Source organism: Toxotes jaculatrix, chromosome 16 (assembly GCF_017976425.1).
Source record: "Toxotes jaculatrix isolate fToxJac2 chromosome 16, fToxJac2.pri, whole genome shotgun sequence".
In the NCBI taxonomy this organism is placed as follows: Eukaryota; Metazoa; Chordata; class Actinopteri; family Toxotidae; genus Toxotes; species Toxotes jaculatrix.
In genome coordinates, this window is record NC_054409.1 from 20,310,711 (window position 1) to 20,324,876 (window position 14,166).

The 14,166-nt window shown below is 42.4% G+C and overlaps 1 protein-coding gene across 1 annotated transcript in view; it reads left to right on the forward strand.

Annotated features, from left to right (window-relative positions):
• The first annotated feature begins 13,147 nt into the window (after positions 1 to 13,147).
• Positions 13,148 to 14,166, forward strand: part of LOC121195528 (netrin-G2) — a 56,179-nt gene continuing 55,160 nt past the window's right edge. The window contains exon 1 of the mRNA XM_041059049.1: positions 13,148 to 13,388. The gene's annotated coding sequence lies outside the window, so the exon portion shown is untranslated. The remainder of the gene's footprint in view (positions 13,389 to 14,166) is intronic.

The window sequence follows — 14,166 nt, forward strand, 5'->3', positions numbered from 1 at the left end:
ACAACAAACATATTGATCCTGTTTACATTAATGGGTATGTGGGGAGCTGCAGAGGAGAGACCGGCCCTGTCTTTGCTGCAGTCCTGGGATCACTCAGACAGAGGACGGCTAATCTCTGGCCAGACCTCCACCCACCGCCTGCTTCATTCCCACCCTGAGTGGACATGAGACGTACACCTACTAACACCTACCGCCTCTGCCCCATCACCCCAAATCAGTATGCGTGGGAAAATAGTCAATACTGGCACACACGAGACTCGGACTGCTCAAAGTAGACATAAGAGCACAGACTGTACTTATACAGAAACAGCACAGGAAAAGTTGAAAACACAAGAAAGTGAAAACGCTCGAGTGGGGATGTGAACACGCTGTATGAAAGAAGGAAACATGCACACATGACGGCCCACACACACACACTCACACATGCTCATTCATGCGCAGGAAAACACAGCACACACTCTGATGAGCCATGACCCCGGCAGACAGACTTAAAAAGCATGAAGGAAATCATCCAGTTGTGGTTGAGCAGAAAAAAATAATTGCATGAGAATCAATGTTCTTTGTCTGGGCCTAATAAGGGAGATATCAGAGAGTGGGAGAAGCAATGCTTTTAAATCCTGCAAACCTTTGGTCTGTACTGAAGTCATACATTGAACCCCCAACAGTGTACAGCTACTGTAGGGTGCTGGGTCTGATGGTAATTAACAGCTTTCATCACAGACTGTCACTGGTGGCACTGGGTCCCGATGAGCTGCCGCTGATGTACGTTCACACAGACTTTTACAAGCTTTTGATGAAAGAGGAGAAAGAAAAAGCAAAAGGCCACAAAACATGACATGGCCGGGCCTGATCAGCAGTGGGTGGTAAGTGCCAAAGACGACTTCCAACAAAACACTGTGTTTAAAATGGAATGGAAAGATGAACTGAACATTGCCTATTGATGTATGGGCCTTAAATCAAAAGGACCTCAGTGGTTTTAATGGTTTTAATCATGGAACTTTGGCATTCGTGTTTTAAAAGCAATATTAAGTAATTCTTGTCACTGTGAGAAACACCTTTCACATTAAACGTGGCAATGTGGCACACTGTTAATACAAAAATATTTATTATGTAAAGTTGTGTGACTGCATCTTGCACGGTTGTGATGCTATCGCAGTGACACAGTCCATCCGCAGACAGAGAGACACATAAACATCAGCCTCAGTGGTAGTTCCTGCTGCAGCAGGTGTCTCCACGGCCACACTTTGCCATGAGGACACACTCGCAGACGACACCGGCCGCACGCTGTCGCAGCTGGTAAAAATCATCTGTGTTCACTTTTCATATCTACAGCCATTGCAGTTGCAGCCCCTGTATTTAATTAAAGGATCAGAGTAAAAACGGGAACATTTGTACACACTCCAAAAGCAATAAAGGAAGGAGATTAATTAGTGATTAGCTGGGCTGTCAATCAAAAACCCAAACAGCATAGGACGCCCTCTTTGTTGGTTTGACTAATGATACAGTGCATGTGTTAATGGGAAATTCAGAGTGGAACTGTATATGGTATCATTAGACTTAATTTTGGTAATTGTATGTCCAACAGATGGTCACAATGCTCTGGAAGTGGAAAGGCCAATAAGAAGACGACAGGGTGGGTGACAGTGAAATTGGCAGAATGTGAAACTTGGAATTAAAGCTGACAAATTCAACAAAGTTTCTCATGAAAGTTTCTTTTGCAAGGAGGACTTACGACAAACTGTTTGGAGAGAGAGGTGGCAGTCAGATGAAGAGCTGTTTACATCTTATTTTGACAGAGGGATAATGTTTGCTTTTTCTTATTCTTATTTTCCTTCTTAATCTTTAATCGTCTTCTCCTTTGAAGGCACCATGAAATCAGAGACAAGGTTTGGGGGATGTTTCTGTTTCAAAACTATCAGAAATATATTGTTTACACACGATTCTTAAGCTAAAGTTTTACTGTCAGAAATTACACAAAGAAACTCAGATCATTCTCTTATATCCTTTTACTGCCTTCTTGCTAATGTGTTTATTAATTTCTGTCATATTTGGAGTTTTGTTTTTGTGACATGTTTGTGTTCTCTCTTTTAATTTCCTCACATTGTGTTACTGGTTTTGTTATTTCGTTTTATGTGCATTCATGCTGATAACAATGTGCACGGATAGTATTACAGGACATGATGAGGCACAACACACACACACACACACACACACACACACAAACACACACACAGAAATATAATATAATATAAATAGATTCCTCCAGCCTCTTATCCATTTCCCCTGTATCTCAAAGGTTGACCCATGACCTGTTGGATGTAGAGCTTCCTAAGACACAAGCCTCATTACCCAGGCTCCTCTCTGGCAGAGCGGGGTCTTATTTACCCCCAAGGAAGGACAGAAATAAACAAAGCCCACTACTGATTGAGTGATGGAAACAAAACACTACTGCAGTGAAAGGTTACGGTGGCCGTCATCCTGTTCAGTGCCCACTGGCTTTCAATCACAAAAACTCACAATGATGCTCATCTGTGACAGTGTCTCAATTATGAAAGAAATGTTAACCCAGAACGAAACGCTCAGGCTGAAATCGTTATTACTGAGAGGCTGAATTTTGCTAAAGCAAAATTTAAACACCATCATTACAGTATAACAGATTTGACGAACATGTCATGAAGTCTCAAGTTCACACTGTTCTCTCAAGAAAAACAAAAGCTTCGCTTATTTCAGCAAATTCACAAAAACAAAACATGTTTAATTCGGAGTGACAAAGATGTCTGACGGCCGTAGGATTTTTGACTTACATTCGTTGGGAGCAGAGTAGTTTGATGTTATTATAGACTCACGAAGCTCGCAGAAGAAAAAGGTTGTGGTGGACAAATGAATCAGCAAAATGGCGGACACTGTTCATTTCCACTTCCCCAACTGAAAATCAACATTGCTTTCTTTTACCCATGACAACAATCACTCCCTAACCTTAGCCATGTGGTTATTACTGTATTATTTTCTGTCTTGATGAGCGGTTACATTTTGGCTGTATGGTTTCAAGCTTTGGTGAAGGACTGAAGAACTCAACTGAACACAAAACATACACAACGTAGGTAAAACTAGAACAAGAAGCACTGTTAAGTCAAAACCTCCGTCGTCCTCGTCTTAAAACATGACATCATGAGACCTCTAAGAGCTGCTCTCACTCTACAATGTCACTGTCTCCTGTTGGTGAAATGGAGAGGCACTATATGTAGATAGATGAATGAACGGCGTCCATGAGTGACGGAGAGGGGTCAGCGTGGCGGAAGAACCTCTGGGTGGGACGAGGGCGAGGTTGTATGAGCAAATCAATGAGACGAAAAGCTGGTATTGATCCTGCTGGATTTATCCCCCCAATGTCAACACAGAGCGTCAGTCTGAAGAAGAGGCTGTGCCCTGTTTGCCCCGAGAGCACCAGGATAAATCTCATTCTCTCCTCTACAGCTCATTTAATGAAGGATATAATGGTGTGAGTAGGCCGAACGACTGTTAGCAGACCATTCTGGTGAACAGACAGTAAATCTTCTATCCTCCTCTAGACCTGACTCTAATTTGCTGCTAAGCCTGAGTTATAAATCTGAAATGGCCTATAAGTGGCTACGGTAGCACATGGCAAATAATGTGTTCGTCTTTGGTTACACGCTCTTTTAAGATTTAATATTTCCACTGGAGTTACACTCAAGCTGAACAGAAACCACTATTAGAGCAAAACCACTTAGTTTCATGCTGATTAATGACTGTTGAAATAAATCAATAATCCCCAACATAAAAGGAAAAGAGTCAATAAAAGCTGAAAGTGTTAAATAAAGTTCTCAGCCCTCTCTTTTGTCCATAACAAATAAACATAAATAGATCACTCTATAACACAAAGTTATACATTTATGGAGTACTGGAGTTTTGAAAAAAAAAAAAAAAAAAAAAAAAAACACTTTTTGAGCTCTTGATGAACACGATTTTTCCCACAAGTGACTGCACAAAGGAAATTGAGGAGCTGGTGTCACAGCTGGAAAAAAAAAAAAAAAACTGTGGATGGTGGTGAAAGAAGCTCCAGGAAGATCTCAGAAGTCAAAAATAACTATTAAATCTTTCTCACGACCAAGTTTAATTTGCAGTGACAGCACTAAAGTGCAGCTTGATGGATTTGTGTTGTTACATGTTTTGCAAAAGTTCAAAATGGTTAAAAATTCTGACTTTTTTTATACACTAACTACAACAATATGTATATGGAATATGCCGCACATAATCAGTACAACAAGTTTTCCAAACTAAATGACCACATAGGTTGTTGAAACGGAGACACACTGCAAATGAGTGAGTGAACAAGTAAGTCAGCCAGTAAATGAGTAAGAGTGTGAGTAAGAGCAACTTATCAAGAACTAGCAAATGAGAAAGTGAAAGAGTGAGGCAGCAAGGGAGGAAATGAGTGGTTGAATGAGTGAGAACTGTGGAAAGTGAGTAAGTACATGACTGGTTTTGGCTTTTGAAGCATATAGCATCTACTGAAATCCCCCAAACTCTAGACTGAGTAAATTATCCCGATTTTTAAAGCTCTGCATGCTTGCCATGTTCACACACGACTGCAGCCTCAGACCGCACATTAAAAACATCAACACAAATGAGTACACAATGAGTACACAAATATGACAACAATAAACAGCTAAAACCACTTTCAGGAATCATCCTCCTCGGCAGTACAACCATTCACATATGTTAAACCAGACCTTGATTCCTGAAGCTACTGTGCAGCTTCATGAGAGGGTGAGAGTGAGCGAGTGAGGTCACCAGTGAGTGAGTCCGTCAGTGAACAATGAACACTCACTCATTCATTCATCGCATGAATGAGTAAGTGAGCAGCGCGAGTGCTTGAGTGACTGCATCAGTCATGGCGATGAGATCTGCCGGTAGTGCAGATTGCTGGCGATGGTGAGTGCAACTTTACACTTGGTGACGTGACAGATGAGTGAGCAAATGAGTGAGTGAAGAGGGATGAGAAAGTGAATGACTAATTGATTGATCCATTGAGTAAGAGGGTGAGTGAGAGGTTGGCTTTGTTACCGTAACCTTCAGTGGCGGCAGACACTTTGCAATTCTTGAAGAGCGGAGAGAAGTGTGTGTGTTTGTGTATGTGTTTGTGTGTGTGTTTGTGTATGTGTTTGTGTGTGTGTTTGTGTGTGTGTGTGTGTGTGTATGTGTGTGTGTGTGTGTGTGTGTGTGTGTGTGTGTGAAAGGCACCTCCAGAGGTTCGCATCGATCACTGGATCACACGCAGACACTGAGGAGGTTCAGTCATGCAGCGGCCAACAAGCAGAAAAGAGGCCACTCTACACATTCTGCGCACACAGACACACACACGTAGTGCGACTCACACATGGACTCACCTTCCACACCCCTGGCAACACTGCATGTACACACAAACGGATATAAACAATGCCTCTTTTGTATGATCAGTCCCACTCACGCACACACACACCACAGCGGATTAGTCTTTCTGCAGCTGGCCCAGTGTGGGACGGGACACCAACTGGGCCCTTCGCAGATGCCGTAAAGTCGGCGCCTTGTCATCCGTCCTTACCGAGTGACTAAAGTGTGATGTAGAAGGATGAGCCCTCAGGTGTTATTTGTGCTCATTACAGCTCACTTCTTTTGGATCCTTAGCCACAACATCCACTTCCACACATCAGAGTCCTCAGGAAAGAAACCACCAGAGGGGTCAGCATAAAACTCTAATATTGTCCTCATAGGAGGGGGAAAAAAACAAACTATGACAGAAAGGTGGGGAAATATAAAGGAGGAAAAACAGTTTGGGGTGTTAATATTTTTTTTTTTTTGAGTTGACTAGGTAAAAGGGTTCGATGTGGTTAGTGGGAAAGAGGTGAAATGTGCCTGTGTTTCAGGGTCACTCCAAGGTTACTTCTGGTTCCCTGGTGGGCAAACACCTGATGTAAGTGAAAAGAGCATCACTCCCAAGGTAGGACCCACTAACTAGGAGTTGCTAGGAGACCACGATTGGTGTATGTGTGCATGCGCACATGTGTGTGAGCGTGTGTCTATTCATTGTCTGGAGGACCCATCTGGTTGTTTAAAGAACAACATATGCTCATAGTGACAGGTGTTCTATAATCTGAGGCTTCCTGGTCAAAAAATGGCATCAAATGTTGAAAACAGAACCAATCGAAACTTCTAAAAAATACATGAAATTAGTGCAAATATTGACAGACACATTTGGATTTCATCAGATGAACTCTTAAAGCTAAAAAAAAAAAATTTAATTTACCAAACCAAATCCCTGAAGAAAAAACAAACTAGAAAGGGATTTATCTTAAATGAGTACTCTTGTAACAGTGGACAGTTAAATAAAAGGATCAAAATCAATGCAGCACAATCAGAGATATCGTCTTTTTTCAGTCCACATTTTATTAACTCATCAAAATCGGGCTTTGGTCACAGAGGTACAGGTAACACTAACTGTTTACATTCTTTTACCTACAGCTAAGCAATAGTCACATGTATCTCAGCCAATCATTTTCTTCTAGCTTTATTTGTTTTTTTTACTGAGATATAAAGCCTAAACAGGGGGCAGAAAAAACTAACCGCATGTGCACACATCAACAACGATGGGACTTCGCAAATCTTCATTAGCCAAACTCATTTCACCATTTCACAGCACAAACGCCCACTGGCTGAGCTGTGGGGCTTACAGTAGTCATCTGCCAAAAATATTTAGACACCAAAAAGCACTAAACCGTTTGCAAGCATACAGTGCATCTACCAGCATATGTGGGGCTTGGTTTCTCCCATTCATTGGCCTGATGCATTAATCACCATCACGATCATCGTCACACTCATCATCACCCTCCTAATCAATTATCAACACTACACAACAGAGAATAGTAATAAAAAAATGTATGTTTGTCTTTGCCTACAAAACATCCACAGAGCCCTCAGCCTCCTTTTCCCTGCTTCTTGCTTTGCTCCTAAGGTCTCAGGCAATTCTGTGTCCTTTGGTAATCCATGATCACATATGGAATGTGGCTGAACTGGGTCAGTGAGTGGCGCGGAGATGGTGGATGTGAGAAGAGATGACCTCTTGGCTATGCAGATTAAGTTCATCTGGGAAAAGCCCCTCTCACGCTCTGCACTTGAGTTGGGTTCAGTGTTGACTGCAGCCAAGAGGCCCTTCAGTCCATCTGGGATGAACTCCCCATCACTGTCCCGGTGTTCTCTGTGTGACCGAATGACATTCCACAAGCCACTCACGCCAAACTACTGACAGCGTGTCTCTGCTACATCGTCCCCAAACAGTGCCCCCATGTCCTGTGGCCAATATTGTGAGAAAAGTGCTTTTAAATCATTGACTAACTTGTATATATCTGTTTGGTCTTTCCCTCGTGATGGTATACGTTTCTCCAGATTCTTTGCCAGGCTTCTGAAAAACACCCTCTGGTCCAAGGTTCTATCGCTAGACTCTCCTGTACATAAGAGGACACCTTGGATTCCCCTCTGGTTCAGTTGGCTATGATGGCCCAGCCGCTCTGACACGGCCTTGAATACCCTGACCTCCCAACAAATGGCTTTATGTGCTATTACGATTGTGCAGTCTTGTTTTTGGAGCTCGAGAGACAGTTCAAGTAGTTCTTGTAGTGCATCATACATGAGTCCTAAATTGCTTCCAGAAGCATGGGATGACAGGCTGCTGGAGCTTTCACGAGTCGTGCTGTTGTGTGAGGCAACTGAGGGCAGGGTAATTTCACTGGACAGCTTTGACAGTTCTGAAACTGGATGTTACCCACCTGTTGTCCAGGACCCGATTTGACACAACTGAGTGTCTAAAACTGTTGGCAGAGTCTTTCAGCTCCATTCTGGTTATGTTGGATGTGCTGTATAGAGCGTGCAGCTTATCCATGAGGATTTTGAAATGATTAATAGCCCCCTTTTTCTGTCATCACAACACCAACTGCGAGCTCAAGCCGATGCACGGAGCAGTTCCATACCATGGCGTTTGGAGTCTCACTGTCACTCTGCTCTTGTGCCCAAGCTTGACAGATGCACCGTCACATGTGAGGCTGGTGAAGCGTTTCTGAGAGAAAGGCCTCATTTAAGTTAGCATCCTCAAAAGAATCCAACAGTCTGAGGACAATGCCTTCAGCATATGTTGTCGAGCGCAGCCATCTCTGGCAACTGAAGCCTACAATACAAAATTAACACGCTCTTTTTTATTTAAGCCCATTGCCTCATACAGCTTGAGTCCGATTTTTGGAGTACAATCAACTATCCTCTCAAAGCATTCCTTTCATTTTGGATGAAATGGGATGTTGTATGTGGGAGCATGCCACCTTAGAGTGGAGAATCCTCCCTATGTCCACACCATTCAGTTCTCTACAGTCTATTTCAAGCTCAAAGCCGTGTTTGTAGGTGCCACTGATCTCAAAACGCTGCTTCTAGCAATGTGTTTGCTGTTATTATTGCCACCCTGTTGATCCACAAAAAACACTTTGGCCTGCCTAGGGTCTGACTGACCTACCGGTTTGAAGAAATTCAACAAATGTGATTGTCTTTTGGACATTTTACCAGTTTTCTCTTTGTTGCTGAAGTTAGAAGTATAAATCCAACTTAACTCTACACCCCCAGATTTTTACGTTTTCAATTTTGTATTCCTTCACCTGCACTAACCAACACTGACTTTATGATGACCTGGCTTTATACAACCTTTTCCCATATACAGCAGTGCTCCTCAAGATGTGTAGACAGATGTTTAAAATCCGTGGAGTTCCCCTTTAACAATGTTGATCTACTCATGGGCCAACATCCTCAGGAGTTAGATGTTTTTAAAGACATAAACCTGTGTGTACAAAAAAGAATAGTTTATACTGTACTCTTATGTGTGTGTGTGTGTGTGTGTGTGTGTGTTATTACAGCCCGGCCATCTGGTCAAAGCACTTCACCATGGATAGATAAATCATATCTAATCATGCACAACTTGTTTGGGGCCTTCCCAAAGTTCGAAACTGATTTATGTGGGAGCGTGACTCCCGCACAAGTTGACTTTTGCGTCATCCTTTTGCCAAACAGGGAGAGAGAGAGAGAGCGGGAGAGAGAGAGGGATGAGGCCTTCCTGAACCTTGTCCAAACTCTGCAGGCTGCCACGATGAAGGGTATATTTTTTATCAAGGTCTGCCAGCTAGGCTACACTGACAGTTCAGTCCTCTGCCAAAATACAAACAGAGAGAGTGAAAGAGAGCGAGAGCATAGAGGAAGAAGGAGAGTGTCAAAATAATAATAAATAAATAAATAAACAAACAAGAAACTAAACAGAACGGCAGAGAGTCTTGTCATCTGATTTTTGCCACTTACTGACACTCAGTGTTTTGCTCAACTTTTCAGATTCGGTAGGCGCACTCCGGGGAGTCGAATGATTCACAGAGCAGGTTTCTGCATTAACTGTTAAATAAATCACAGAAATTATATAATATTCACATGCAGCCCAATCTGAATGAAGCAGGTTTTTCAAAAGCACGATGTCTAATTTTACACTGCCACTTTGAACACAGCATGGTCAGATCACTAACATTGTTACAGGAAACGAATGCAGCAATGCCCTGTGGTGCTACATAATGCAGTGAGTACAAGTCTATTAAGACAGGCTGTTCTATTGTTATTGATGCTCTTATTTAGGTAGACATAATTGAATTCCAAAATACAACATCACTCATTCATCATGTTGAGGTTTGACATTTCTATCAGGTGACTGATGCACATTCAGGTGAATTTGGTAAAGTGTAAAATCATATACAGACGCAGTCAAAATTGTGTAGTTGGCTAAATATGATCACGATTTTAAGAGCCCCAGAAGAGTAAATCACAGAGGCTGCACAAAACGCAATCAGCTTCCCTGCCTACACATGTAATCCTTATCCATTTGTGAAATAAATGTTTTGGAGCTTAATCATACTAAGTCACGTTTCGAGCGCGGCAGACGCTCTGACCATCGCTGAATCAGTGATGATTTAAATCTGCTTTAAATCACTCACACTGGGGAAGTGAGAGGAAGACAAAAAAAAAACAAAAAAAACGAGAGTTTGTTGCTCAAGGTCCCAAATTCTAACCAGTGAAATCTGAAAACCATTTGGAAGTCTAATACTGAAGGTGAAATACACTGCTGCGTTTTTTAGGTAGAGTTTTTTCTCTAACAAATGCCATGTAGTTTGTTTTATCTTTGACTCAGCCGCTGCTTGACAAATTCAGCAGGCCCATTTTTTCCCCCCTCTTCTTGTGCTGTGTCGATTAAAAGCCTGTGTTATTCTATATCAAGACCCTGTTATAGCAGCGAATGCCGTATTTGTGATGCTCTATTGATCCCTGAGGGGGGAATTCGTCTTTCAGCCTGAACCTCCTCACAGTGGTGTGGAAAAGGGGGTCCTTTCCTGTAAAACGCCTTAGAGGGACAAAAAGGGTTAAGACTCATCTCAAAGATGCGAAAAGAGAGGGAAGGCCCTGCAAAGACAAACTATCGATCCTGTCCTGGGTGCACTGCCAGTGTTTCATACAGAGGTTCATAATTTCCTCTGAATCGTATATCTCTTTCTCCTTTACCCCCCTTGTCTTTGACCTCTTTCTTCTTTTGCTGCCCTACAACCAGACCAGAGGTGTGAATTATGTAAGCCCAAACGTTTGTCATTCACCTCTGAAGTGTGAATTACAGTGTCCTGGCTCTCTATGAACTCATTATACACATCTGCTCCTGTGCTGGCAGTACAATGGTGTTACGTTACCTCAGTGGTTTCGAAGATTAGGCGGAGGGACTTCTGGGGTTCTTGAGGATGTTGGAGCAGATCGCCGGCAGTATGAATTAATTGTTCACTTCATATAAGATACCTAGAGCTACGTCAGTCAGTCAACTGACAGAAAATTCACTGGCAACTATTCTGATAAAGTCATTTTAAAGCACAAATGCCAAGAGTTCTTAGTGGTTCTAGCTTCAATAAGGAACACAGCTGTTTTGTACCTGAAGCTTACCATAGAGAGAGGGGTTATGATTAGTATCCATCAATAACTTTTTGACTCACAACCCCCTAAAATAACAAAATGTTTACTTGTGACTCCTTCTCATCAGTTACATCTCGTCTACAGGACGTGACCACGTCCGCCGGAGAGTGCTTTATTTTTCTGCTTTGATTCAATTAATTTTTAAATGTCAGAAGAGGTAAAATTATCTAGAAATTCGTGAGTAAAAAGATTGCACCTCTATAAAGTTGTGGGTACTCACAAGAGTCTGAATGAGGAGTAACTTAACACCAGGCTGTAAAGCAGAGTTGTACCGCCCTCTCTGGCTGAAAGCTTTAAAAACCTGTTTCACCTCTGACCACACCCTGCATGAGCACTGACGGGTGAGGTCGGTAACCACATACTCTCTAACAGTAATGTTGTGTTATACTGTCACATCGTGGACTACACTTCTGTACATCACTGCAGCAAGATAGGAAATTGAACCACTAGAGGTCAGCAAAAACAAGATTTTCGGAGGTTAAGTTATTTTCTCTCTAAAAAATAAAGAAAGAAAAAAGACTTTCTGTTTACAAAAATTGTGTCTTAAGCTCTGGCTGACAGCCTTTTTCCAAACAAGCTGAAATCCCAACACTTACTAGCTGTTTTGCTCTGCTAGCTACCCATTAGCTAACAGTTAGCGAATCACCCCATTTGATTGGATAAATTGATGTAACCACTCGGAGTTCAAAATGAGTTATCAAAAATAGGTAATCGTTACATTTTACAGGCAAATGAAAGACAGAAATTTCGATAAAATAAATTATAAAATCATTATTTTGGACTTTATATTCTGAATGGTTGACACAAAGACACAGGGTTGAAACTTCAAAAATATATTTTTCATTTTACAGTGTCTTAGAAGGAACATGTATAAACAAACATAACCTTGCGTAGCACAATATGTTTTTTTTTCCTACAATGTTGTTGATCTGGTGACCCTTTGATGGGGTCTCCAGCCCTTGGTGGGGAACCACTGAATTTCTCCACAAGTACATCATTTTCGAGCTCCATGGGCCTCTAACAACAACAACAACAACAACAACAACAGAAATCCAGTGAAAATCACAAAATGTGAAGTAGATTAATGTGAGTTAGGCTGTGTGGCGTCCTCTGTGTGGAGCGTGAAAGGCCCAGCACCATGGACAGCACCACTGTGCTGCAGCATGAAAGCATTTCACTGCACAGCACCTTGCCTGCCTGGGTTAAATGTGAAGTATAGCCTACATTTGAATCATCAGTTCAGATCCACTGATAATTCCGCGTAATAATCCTATAGGGCATTAAGATTACACATGCTGCAGGCTGAAACAACCACAGGAAAAAAGAAAATATTGTGTTAGTTAATGTTCTGTGGAATTTTAACGGGATTTTGCAGGAGATAACTTATATAATGAAGTAGGATAAGACACACAAGTCCCAGTTTAGTATTAGAGGAATATATATTTTTTTAATGCAGACAAAGTTCAGCCTCCATGAAAACAGCGTATAAAGTACCTTATTTATTTATCTATTACACATCTGGACATATTAGGGGCGAGAGTACAGTAACACCGGGTCCCCGTTTTTCCCTGCTGGTCCTTTAAGCCGAGCAGGGTGCAGACCGGACCTGGTGGGGAACAGTTTGGAGCAGGAGCGGAGTGGGGAAGTTGCACCGCCCCGGTTCAGGCAGCAGGACTGGAGCAGATAAAAGCTCAGATAGTGATTGAAAGTGATGGTAAAAGGATTTAGCCTCGGCATTAACTGAGAGAGGGAGAGACAGACAGAGAGAGAGACAGAGACAGGGAGACAGAGAGAGAGAGAGAGAGAGAGGGAGGGAGAGAGAGAGAGAGAGAGAGAGAGAGAGAGGAGGGAGAGAGAGAGAGGAGGGGAAGGAGGGAGGGAGATATTTTCCATAAAGCCTTTTTTTCTCTCTTTCTTTCTGCCCTTGAGCATCCCGGGTAAACCCGAGCTTGTAAAGTAGGAAGAGGAGGAGTACAGAGGAGAAGAAGGGCGGGCACAAGCATTTCCTCAAAGTCAATATTTTATACTTTTGATACTCCTTGACGCTGGATTTCAGTCCTCTTTTCCCCGCCGTTTCCAGATCTAGGACACCGATCTAACCTGCGCAGCCATCCACGGTGTGATAAAAAAGTATCCGGCAGAAGGCAAAAACAAACAGCGAGCCGGGCGGGCAGACAACCGGAGTACAGTGAGGACCGCGACGGGGAACGAGTACAGTGGATGATCGGGAGGATCTTTTTGGCCAAAGAGGGGGGACGTTCACTCACTCCATCGCCACGCAAAGTGCTGACCTATCTCACGGATGCACGTTAGAAGTAAGTGCTTTATCTGATATGATAAAACATCTTGCAACACGATGCGTTTCTGCTAAAGCTCTTTGAAGTCTGCACCGAAAAGCTGCTCCGAGTTAAACACAATATCCGGACCACTCCGGGATGATCAGAGTGGCGAGGGCACTTCCAGTTTAATTTTCGGCAGAAAGCATTAATGCATGAATTTGTGCATATGTAAGACACACACATAGCGTGAGCGATGCTGCACGGCGGGATGCCCTACTGAGGAATCTGACACACCCCTACAAGACTGTCAGTGCCGGGAAATTGCTTTGGCGACTTCACTTGGCAACTGAAGTAAGTCAGAGTCCACAGGGTAGCGTGCGATAGGTTGCGCAAGGTCCTGGCTCCTGTCAGTGTGGGATGCCATTCGGATTGTGATCAGTGAGTCGACACTGCATAAAAAAAATGTCACCCGTATTTATTCATTTATTCATGCATTCCGTTTAAAATCGAATTAGTGCAGTTTGTTTTGCTTAAACTTTATAATTAAATTAATGACAGCATGCTAAAGTTAAGAACAGGCCTATAATACACACACTCCCAAGAAAATGTAATTTGTTTTGTTTTTTTTGAAACAAATACCTTTCTGAGTACAATTTTCTCTCCTTTTCCTGAAATTATAAGAAAACGATGATCTAGGTTTTTACGTGTCTCTTTCGGATGGCTATTTATGGCCGCACAATTGTGGAGAAAAAAAAAATCCACATCTGTAGCCTCCATCTCCAGCAATGCAGAGCTGTAGGAGCAATTACAACTC